General features: G+C 39.1%; 2 long non-coding RNA genes across 2 annotated transcripts; both read left to right on the forward strand.

Annotated features, from left to right (window-relative positions):
- Positions 1–7,957: 7,957 nt before the first annotated feature.
- Positions 7,958–8,919, forward strand: LOC113343098. The gene is made up of 3 exons (XR_003357037.1): positions 7,958–8,139; positions 8,345–8,423; positions 8,530–8,919. It is a non-coding gene; the product is annotated as an uncharacterized LOC113343098 (long non-coding RNA).
- Positions 8,920–9,004: 85 nt separating this feature from the next.
- On the forward strand, positions 9,005–10,291 carry LOC113343093. The gene is made up of 3 exons (XR_003357032.1): positions 9,005–9,753; positions 9,904–9,993; positions 10,091–10,291. It is a non-coding gene; the product is annotated as an uncharacterized LOC113343093 (long non-coding RNA).
- The last annotated feature ends 773 nt before the right edge of the window (positions 10,292–11,064 follow it).

Consider the following 11,064-nt stretch of genomic DNA (forward strand, 5'->3'; position numbering starts at 1 on the left):
ATCAAAAGGAAACAAGAAGAATTAAGATTCAGCTAGCTATAAGGGAAGCTTGCTGAAGAATTGAAGAGGGGAATTGGGAAGATGTCCACCTGGACATTGTGAAGCTTCGCATACGCAGCAAGATCATGAGCCAACTTATTGACTCTCTTCGGCACATAATTGAACTCCACAGAGTTCAAGAAAGGGATCTTAGCATCAATTTCATCAATGATATGAAGAATTCTCCATGGGACGGATTGATGTTTCTTCTGTTGAACATTGACCAACAGTTGACAGTCACCCTCCACTATTATCTGGCAAGCTCAAAGGCGAGAAGAAAACTATTAGCTTCAGCCACCAACGGGATATTTGTGTTAACAAATGAAGAGCCTCCACCAAGAACAGTTCCATTCCCGTCTCTCGCAACAGCAGCAGCATAAGTTCGGTTATTAGCAACAGCTGCATCAACATTCACTTTGATGCGGTTTGACGCAGGAGGTAACCACTGGCGAACAGGGGGGGGGGGAGGGGTGGATACCTCCACTAATTTCAACAACGTCTTCATGAGCAGTTTCCAACCCATTCCTATATGAATTATACCAGTAGAGACTCTCATTAACAATGGCCTGAATGTTAAAATTGGAGTGTTCAAAAACCTTCTTGTTACGAGCATTCCAAATGGCCCACCGCCCCCATACAAAAGCTATCATAACCATCATTTTTTTCCAACCAGTACTTACAACACGCGCTTACAGAACTGTCAGGGATGAATTCAGTGCTAAAGTTCAAAGGTGAAGCAAATAACACAGCTTGGGCAGCCTGACATTGGACAGTTCGTCTCTACAGCGCTGTTGCATAATGGGCAATTTTTGATAAGACCCCTACCCCATTTCTCAACACTCGCCACACAAAATTATGGATTTTTGGAGCAAGTGGTTCAGTTTTCCAAAAACTTTTCCAGGGAAAATCCCCATCATTAATAGATGACGATTCAGCAATATTAGAACGTAAAAGCTTCTGAAAAGACTGGGTCGTGAATTCGCCATGGGGAGTTAAGGACCAAATGTTTTTGTCTTTTACCGTCTCCTTATTAATATAAACACTTTGGATATGAGTTGCAACTTCAGGCTCAAATGTAGAGTTCAACAAGGATAAGTTCCACTTCCCTTGATTTTCTAAGATCAAGTCATGCACTTTTGTAACACCACTTTGAGGAATGCTTGGAGTAAAGCCTGGAATAGATGGATCATTCCAAACATTAATTTTATCTCCATTACCCACTAGCCTCAAACTTCTAGTAGGCAGATGCTCCTCTTCATTCACTGAAAATTTTATCTCCATTACCCATTAGTTCCAGTTAGTATCTTACTGTCAGCTTTCAAAATCCTGAATCCCAGATATTTTGCATTCTTTGAACACCCAATTGAGCCATGATATCTACCTGCCTACTAACTGGAACTGATTTGCTAAAATGGATTCCTGATTTTGCGTAGTTAACCAGTTTCCCTGAAAATTTAGAATAAGCATTAAGCGTAGCAGTTACCGAGTCCACCGTTGTATTATTTAAACATCCAAAGAGCTTAATGTAATCAGCAAACATCAAATGCGAGACAGTTGGCGCCCACCTATTAACCTTGTATCCAGCATACAACCCATCTAATTCCATTCTTCTCATAATCTTTGACAAGCTCTGAGAACAAAGAATAAATAAGAAGGGAGACAACGGACCGACTTGTCTAATACCCCTCTCATGAATTATAGAACCTACAGGTTGTCCGTTGAGAATAATAGTGGAGGTGCAGTTCATGATTAGAGAGTGAATTAAACCATGGATGCCAAAACTATGCAGCACATTGTTAAGAAAACCCCAATCTACTCTATTGTAACATGTCCAACTTAAGAGCAAATGAGCCAATAACAGAGTTGGAATTGTTCATAGAGTGTACCAGTTCCTTAGCGGCAATAACATTATCAAGAATTTGTCTTCCGGGAACGAATGCAGATTGAGACTTATCAATAAGAGAGTCTAGCAAAGGGCTTAATCTACAAGTAATAATTTTTGTAATAATCTTGTAGATTACATTGCACAAAAAAATGGGTCTATAGTGAGCAGTCACCTCCTCTCCGATAATGTGCCAGCACCTTTTGTAGAATAACGCTGGGAAGTCCAGGGGCACGCAAAGAACCCATCTTCTTTGAGAATCTCATCAGCTGTAGGTACCCTAGAAAGAGCCACTTGTTGTTCATCAATTTGCTTCTCAAATTCATCAATTTGGTATCAGAGCGGGACGGTCAGGGATGCCGCGGATTGAGATCGTATTCGTGAAAATATATAGTCCAAGGCTGTGAATTTATTGGTCGGGGATATAAGTTGCGAAAGAGTGTCACGATGACGGATCTCGTTAATGCAACCGGAAGAATTGCTAAACTCAACCAAACGAACCATAAATATTGGCAGTCACGCATTAATTAAGTCCTATTTGGAAGGACAAGATCTCTGGGAGGTCGTTGGTGGTAGTGATACAACATTACCTGCGGAAAATTCTCAAGGTGTGAACAAGTGGCGTATGAAAGCTGGGAAAGCCATGTATGTTCTCGAAACAACAATTGAGGATGAGTTGCTGGATTATATCGAGGATGCCTCTACGACGAAAGAAGCATGGGATGCTCTCAACAGTTTGTTCTCGAGAAATAATAATGCTCGCCTCCAACTGCTGGAAAGTGAGTTGATAAACTCAAAACAAGAAAATGAGAAACCTGGCAAGAGAAATCTCATTACTAGACCCTGCAAATAAAATTTCAGAAGAAAAATTATTAAGGATTATAGTTTTAATGGATTAAGACCGGAGTACCAATTCCATGTCACATGTAAACAAGGATGGCAGAACAAACCTTCCCTTACAGAAATAGAAAACCCTTTAGTTGCACAGGAAACTCTGTTAAAACGTTTTAGTGGAATTTCTATTAAAAATGAAGAGGAGGCACTCTTCAATAGTGAAAGTAAGGGAAAGTTCAAAAGTAAAAACAAGGGAGGCAGAGAAATGCAGCCGCAAGAGAGAAGCTATCATCCACGGGGAGCTCAAGAGAGAAGCTATCGTCCAGGGGGAGCTCAGTCGAGCAAGTACTCGGGAGAGTCGTCTCAATCTTATAGAAGACAAGACCGTATCTGTTATAGTTGTGGCAAGCCAGGCCACTTCGCTAATGATTGTCGATCAAAGAAAAAGAAGCCAATGGAAGGAAATTTGGTAACGACTGCCAGTTACCAAGAATATAGTGAAGAAGAGTGGGATATGCAGGCATCAGTTGCGCTAATTGAACTGGTTGAAGAAGCTGAAGTAGACCTTGATAAGCCTGGAAGCGAAATAGCACTTGCTGCAGTTTGTAACTATGGAGCAGTAAACTACAAAGACGACTGGATCGTTGATTCCGCATGCTCAAATCATATGACTGGTGACAAGGAAAATTTGATCGGCATAAGTGAATACAAAGGAGCTCGTGTAGTGGTAACTGCAGACAACTCAAAATTACCAATAGCTCACGTTGGTAAGACTACGATCATCCCACGCTACAACGCTCAGCAATTCTACTTCTACTTTGTATATTTTAAAAATAATCAAAGACATCATCCTTAGATTTCATCAAGTAATATAAGCATACCTAGTGCAATCATCCATAAAAGTGACATAGTATCTGTTTCCATCATGGGTCATAGAATTTTTTTTCAGATCATCAACATCACTATGTACTAATTCAAGGAAACCAGAATTTAAAAGATATTTTATGCATTTTTGCTTTTCCGGACTCCCCCATTGTGGCGACAAACATATCTGGAAATATCCAAGAGTGAGATGGGTAACAAACATACAAAAAGCTATCATAAATTGATAGTGATAAATAATCATCTATCCGGAGATCGAAGTGAATGAAACTACTTCCATTAGTGTACTAGGTTCGATTACCTGGCTGTCCCGACCAATTGTTTCTCTTTGAATGAGCTGATAGGGATAAAATAAGTTGTTGGTGATAGAGGTCTTGTTGAAGAACCCGATACCATTAGTGTATTGATAGTGAGTTTTTTTTGATAAGGGCATTCATAGTAAATTGGCCTTGCCTTATTTGAAGAAACATAATGAAAATCCCTGACCCGACATCAGGATTAAGAAAATTGTAATGAATAGGTTTTTATTCTGCAAGAAAATCAGTAAAGCGTATTCAATTAACGAACCTGGTAATCCTGTAGCTATTTTAAATATGTATATGGATGCCAAATTTCAGGTATTTCCCCAACAAAAACCTTGTTATTTATGCAATAAATACATCTTTTTATGTTGCATGAATGGCATAACTTGTATTCAGAATAGTATTTGGTGCCATTCTTGAATTAACATGCTACTGAGGGTATCATACTTATAGTACATAGTCATATCAGTATCAACTTAAGTTGGAAACTCTCACGACCGAGTTCCTTGAACATATTATAGCGGCACTGTCGTACTCAAATTTATACCAGAATGACATTAAAATTCAAATCCTAAATCGTAGATTCAAATCCTAAATCGTAGCAATATGATGATTCAAATCCTAAATCGTAGCCATGTGATGATCAAATAATGATCGATGGCCTGATAACTGCGACACATTGGCTAAGCGTAACCAAGCCTATAGCATATACCGCATACCTTGTAACATCTTCTCTAAACATAGCTAAGGCCACAATACAGCTTTTACAGCTCATAACTCTTCAGCTAAGACAATAATGGATTAATTTCCTAGTTGGAATCATCCCAAAGCAGTCGGTAAAATCCATAACATATCTAATCAAAATTTGACAAAATATGGCCTGTGGCATGTCTGCCATTACACTGCAATATAAGCTGCACAAAATTCTCGGCCTTGGCCTCTTGGGACAACGCCACTACACCATCCTACGCACCATTCACGGCTCTGGCATCCATAGAATAATATTTCGCGCCATTCACAGCCTTGGAAGGCAGGGCCAAGGCCATGCAACCATCGTGCGCGCCATTCACAGCCTTGGCATCCAGGGCCAAGACCATGGCACCATTGTGGGCTCCATTCACGTCCTTGAAAGTTAGGGCCAAGGCCATGACACTATCGTGCGCGCCATTCAAGAACCTGGCAGCCAAAGCCATGAAACCATCGTTGTTAAATCCAACCTTGTTTGAACCTTGTTTGTTGGATAAGACTTGATTGATCTTGGACATCAGTCTTTGGCACCGTCCAAGTTCTCTCACAGTATAATGAGGTTTACAGACTCGTTTCTGTTTAACTACTGATTGTATTTAGATAAAGAGATATCATACTTTTGTATTATTCCTTGATTGAGTTTTACTCTTGGAATCTTATTAATGTTTAGTCCATACAGTTTTCCCAATGAAAAATTTGGGTGTGGTGTTATACCCCTGTGTTTTCAATTCCTATTTAAGTAGGTGTAAGCATACCTAGTACAATCATCAATAAAAGTGACTTAGTATTTGTTTCCACCATGGGTCGTACCTTGTACAATCATATAACCAACATCACTACGTACTAATTAACGCAAACCAGAATGCAAAAGATATTTTATGTATTTTTTTTCTTTTTCGGAACCCCCTTCATAGCTGCAAACATATTTGAAAAAATTTAATAGATGAGTAACAAACATACAAAAAGCTAGTATACGGTGACAATGATACACAATCATTTATCTAGAGACTGAAGTGAATGAAACTACTTCCAAAATACATGTGCGTCCTGTATTTAAATTGGATTTTAATCTCTTGATTATGATTTTTACTGATGATTGAATATCTCAGACTCCGAGGTAATTTTCAAGAATGAATCGACCAACTCATTTGCAAACTCAGGATCATTGATATGATACGGGAGTCTTCTCAGCTACGTCAAGCAAATCAAAAGTTAGGTTTTGTACGTTTAGTGCCAACAATAAAAAGACTTGTGGTTGAGCATTAACTCATGGAGTGCAGTAAAAAATCAAGTTAATATTGAGTTTTACGTACCTGGCGATTTTCATTTGTAATAACAAGCCGTTGAAGTTCATCAATAAGAGTAGTGGTAGCCATTAGATCATAAAAGGGTTTTCCTGGTAAATCAACTCCGGATACACCTTTCTCCGGCAGACAAATGCATATCTTTGATGATGGCGATGATTTGTTCAGCTTATCGGCTATAAAGGTAGCGATCCTCTTGTTTTCATCTATTGAGGTTCTCATTGCTGAAATCTACAGAAAGAAATATAATTATATTTAAATTTAGGAAACCATGGTACTATAATCACAATACATGAGAAGCTAATTCAAATTACTTTATTTTCTTGACATCAAGTACCCAAGAGACAATTATTCCTTGCAGTTTTGTGTTTTGTGATTTTTTTTGCAACATAGTGTGTTATACTTCTATGTTGAGGATTATTAAAGGTAATCGTGAGCTCAACCCTCGTTCATTTTATAAACTTGAGAAACAAGGGTTTGAAACACTGATCTTTCATGCCACCGGTATTGGTGGTAGAGCTATGGAGGATTTGGTTAGAAGTGGAATCTGATACTCTTTGCTGCTGTAACTGCCTATCATTTCAAGCAATAATAATGATGCTTAGGCCATTATATAAAGCGATTTTTAACAAAATGTTGTGGGAAAATGAATTTAAGAAAATGCGCATTAAACCCATTAATTCGACTCCTAACTAAATCATGAATTTCAGTCTAAGTCTCCAAAATTAGTTCACCCCTGATATCTATCCACCAACACCATTAATCCAATCCTCTCGAGCCCACTGATTCCATAACATTTCAGTTGAGATGCTTACCAAAACCACCACAAACAGTAACCCAATCTTCTATCAACTTCCAATAGACCTCTTCGTATTAGCTTGCCGGTCGTCTTAATCACGAAATTCAAAGGTGATTAACCCAAATTCCGGAGATGCAAGCTTCAGTCCAGTACAACAGATAGGTTTGTCGGAAGTCCACTGATAAAACCGCCAAGCGATCTTTATCCAAAGGTGCTGCAGGAGCATGAAGAGCGAGGTTACGTAACTTCATAATCCTTCCCGGCCAAAGAAAAATACGTCACGGCACCATTGAGGCTCACGTAAACGGGTTCACATACTCAGACCATCGTTGGGATGAAGTTATAATTATCATGCATGATAATGCAGAATGGTGTTTCTACGGACTTGGAAACGGCATGCAGCCGCCTCTCATGCAATTCCACTTGATCCGCCCCATCAAGCTCCGTAATACAGAGACAAAGGATATCCAGTTCCGTTTGGTGCCAACCAGGTTTAGCAGCACTAGCCGTGACGAAGATTTAAGAAATTTGATCGACAAAGTTCAAGAAAGTCAGCGGACCTGCGAGAGCGAACGGGCTTTTACACCTATAGATTTCCAGGCGCTAGACGAGTTCCAGTTTGATGCTGCTGATATTCCCACAGGTGCACCAACTACCTGTGTCATGACTCGTTATGCCCTGGTTGTGCTCAAAGATCCACCTTACCTTGTGATAAGGTACAAAAAGCAGCATATTCAACTTTAGCATTTCTTAAATTGATCCCCTCAAACTCAAAAGCAATTCTTGTAATAAATCACTCAAAAGTAATTCAAAACTCAAGCATCAATCCACACGCTATATATACTATCTGAAAGGTGATTAATAAAAACCTATACAAGTGAAGGAACTTACAGAGTTACAGTCTTGTCAGATACAACAGATTGGTTGCAGCAGTGGGGAAAAATCCAACAGTTGATAATCCAACCACAAGCTGCACCTGGCATACATGATTATAGCTTCCACAATACTCATCGGTCCACATGTAAGATGCATGGTCTACACGTATCCAAATCAAGGACACTTCGGTAATCTTACCTGGAGTGCAAAGCCCTAAAATGTTCTCTTCTTCTCATGCGGCAGTTTTCTTCTTCTTCTTCCATTGATATGTTGACGAAATTAAGAACCCAACTCCGCATATCTTTGTTTTTGCTGCATTTAAACAAAACTTCTTTTTGACTTGTCAATTTAGTATAACAAGGAGAGGTTGAGACTAGTGGTAGCAGTAAAATTTGAGATGCTGGATATATGGAAATGGTTTTTTAGTTTCTTAGTTGAACGAGTGCACTTCACCACTGGTAACAGAGGATTCAGGTTTGTTGATAAATTTAGACAATTTTGTTTGTTTTCACCATATCCGCAAGCTTATCTTCTTCACCCGATTTCCTGCTACTGCAATTTATCTTTGAGATTTTTTTTTTTTTGTATTTTGATTGAAAATCGATGAATCAGATTGATTTTTACTGGATTATTTGAACGATTCTTTACTGGTCATTTGTCTGATTGATTGTATTTAAAGGAATCTATTTAAGTTAGGAAAGCTAGCGAGAAGAGGCCGCAAAATCACGGGGAGGATAATTCCTCTCCTAAGCTGTAAAGTAATAACCTAACTTGATTTATAAGCGATCGTCTCTTATAAATACAACTCTGAAAATTGTTTTACAAAAACACGACTATTTTCTAACGTGCTGTTAATTGTTGCAGGATTCCAACAAATTTTTCGTTCATTCATCTTTTTGCAATGGAGATCTGCGAATCCTCTGAGCGAACTGGAAATTCTGTTCCCACCACGCTTGTGAATCACGATTCGGAGGAGGTGGATCGTATCATGAATCAGGCAAGACTTGGTCACTTGTTAAGGAAAGCAACTGTCGAGAGATGTAAAGGTCATCAGTCTAGTACAACAGATAGTTCTGGCAGAATCTCTAGGATACCTTGTATACCTGTCACAACGTCAATCGATCGTTATAAAAACTGGCCGCTGCAGAAGCATGATGAGTGTTGGGTTTCGAGGATACGTAACATCATGCTCCTTTTCGGCCAAGGGGAAAAACAACATTTTGGCACCGGCACCGGCACCATTGAGGCTCATGTAAACGGGTTCACATACTCGGATCATGGTGATTGCGATCAAGTTTTCATGCATAGAGATGTACAATGGTATTTCTATGAACTTGGAAATGGGAGGAAGCCGCCTCTCATGCAATTCCACTTGAAGCACCCCGTCAAGATCAGAAATACAGAGACAAAGGATATCCAGTTCTGCTTAGTGCCAACCCCTCCAGGAAAGATGACATCTGATAAGGATTCAGATAACGTGAGCAGCAGCCGCAACGAAGACTTAAAATGCCGTAACGAAGAATTAAAAGAATTCATCCACAAAGTTCAAGAAACTCAGTTTGCTTGCAGGAGTGGACTGCCTATTACACGTGTAAATTTTCAGGCACTAGACGAGTTCCAATTTCATGCTGCTTTTCCCACAGGTGTGCCAACTGTCTGTGCCCTGACTCGTACTAACCTAGTTGTGCTCAAAGAACCACCTTACCTTGTGGTCCGACTATGTCGCTTCCAGATTGTTAACCTGGCGTGCTTTAGAGATGGAATTGAAATGACAGTCGTATTCAGAGACTTGGAGCTTGATGTTCTTCAACTTCGCTCAATTCCCTTTGAATTTCTTGCTGGAATTAAACATTATCTGAACAGGAAAGACGTCAAGTACTATGTGAACAATTTGAGTCCAAACTGGAGTGACATTGTGAGAGAAATCAGAGAGTGCCCGGAGACCTTCATAGCTAAAGGTGGATGGGATATCTTCGAGGATAGTATTACTTTGGGCTACTATCTGCCTGTCGTTTCATATTCAGATCTAGATTCCGAAAGTGCGAAGACTACCCTTTGATACCTGATGAATTCTTGGACCCAATTCTAGTAAGTTTCTTTACTTAAGTGTTTTTTTTTTCTTTTTCTCTTTTGATCTTTGCTCTTATCTATACGCATAATCGGGTGTGACACAGTGAGAATTTATGGAAAATGCAACACATAGATGAGGCTGACGATAACGTATTTATCTTGTTGCAGTATACACTAATGAAAGATCCAGTTATCCTTCCGTCTCCAAGAATTACAGTGGATCGTCCCGTTATCCAAAGGCATCTTCTTGGTGTCAATGTAATGCCTACACATTACTCCTCACTACTGTTTAACTTTAACCTTCCGAAAATATTCTTTGTATCTTAATTGTGCTCTTTTTCCTGTCTTATCACAGTGGGATCCGTTCAACCATTCTCATCTTACTCAAGATATGCTTATCCCGGATGTTGAGCTGAAAGCAAGAATTGAGAGTTCATTAAGTCTCAAGGATTAAAGAAACATAGTTCTGAAGGGCTAAACAGGGAAGCAATGCAAACCGAAACAGGTGAAATGACTAAAATACCTAGTTTTGTTTTCATCAGTTTTAGCCGGTAAGACTGACACACTCAGGCACAAGTAAACCAAAAGAAATGTACTGAACATTCAAAGTATCCCTCTATATATATGTTTTTGAGATGCACTTTTATAGCTTATGCCTGTGCCATATGGACTTTCTTAAGGATTCTCTTTTTGTAAATCTGCCTATACCTTCTTTCGACAGTTTGATCTTTATATAAGTATGTGAATGATTTTCATTATTAGCCTTTTCATTATATCGTATTACTTCTTAGTCGAGTTCTCTAGATGAATTCACCCAACTCTGAATCTGACCAACAATTTTTTTTGACCCCCATCCCCAACCATTAAAGAACCAATAACCAAGTTGATTTTATATTGCTCTCTGCTCTTCTCCCAAGCTCTGGCACTTCACACCTAAAACGTTTCTGTGACACCAAAAACCTTTTCTCCAGCTTCCCTCTTCATTTATGTCAACTGGGCTTGCCAAGGGACTAATTTGTTCCCACCCAGATAAGACCAAACGATTATATCCCAAATAAATAAATAAATCGATTGATGTTTTATGTTGAGCATCCTCATCACTTTCTCGTTTTAGACTGCATATTGATTGCACAAAAAAATATTTGATCAAATGAAACAACTGAATCATCTTATCTTATGTCTTATTCTTTTTCTCTTATGTCAAGGGAACTACCGTTACTGTAGCGTAGTGAAGCTGCAAATTTTTAGGAATGTTTTGCCCCTATATTTACACCACTGAAGGCTAGTTTGGCTTTGCTGTGAGTTTTAAAAAAGTGTTTTTCTGTTGTG

This window comes from Papaver somniferum, unplaced genomic scaffold (genome assembly GCF_003573695.1).
Source record: "Papaver somniferum cultivar HN1 unplaced genomic scaffold, ASM357369v1 unplaced-scaffold_54, whole genome shotgun sequence".
NCBI lineage: Eukaryota > Viridiplantae > Streptophyta > Magnoliopsida > Ranunculales > Papaveraceae > Papaver > Papaver somniferum.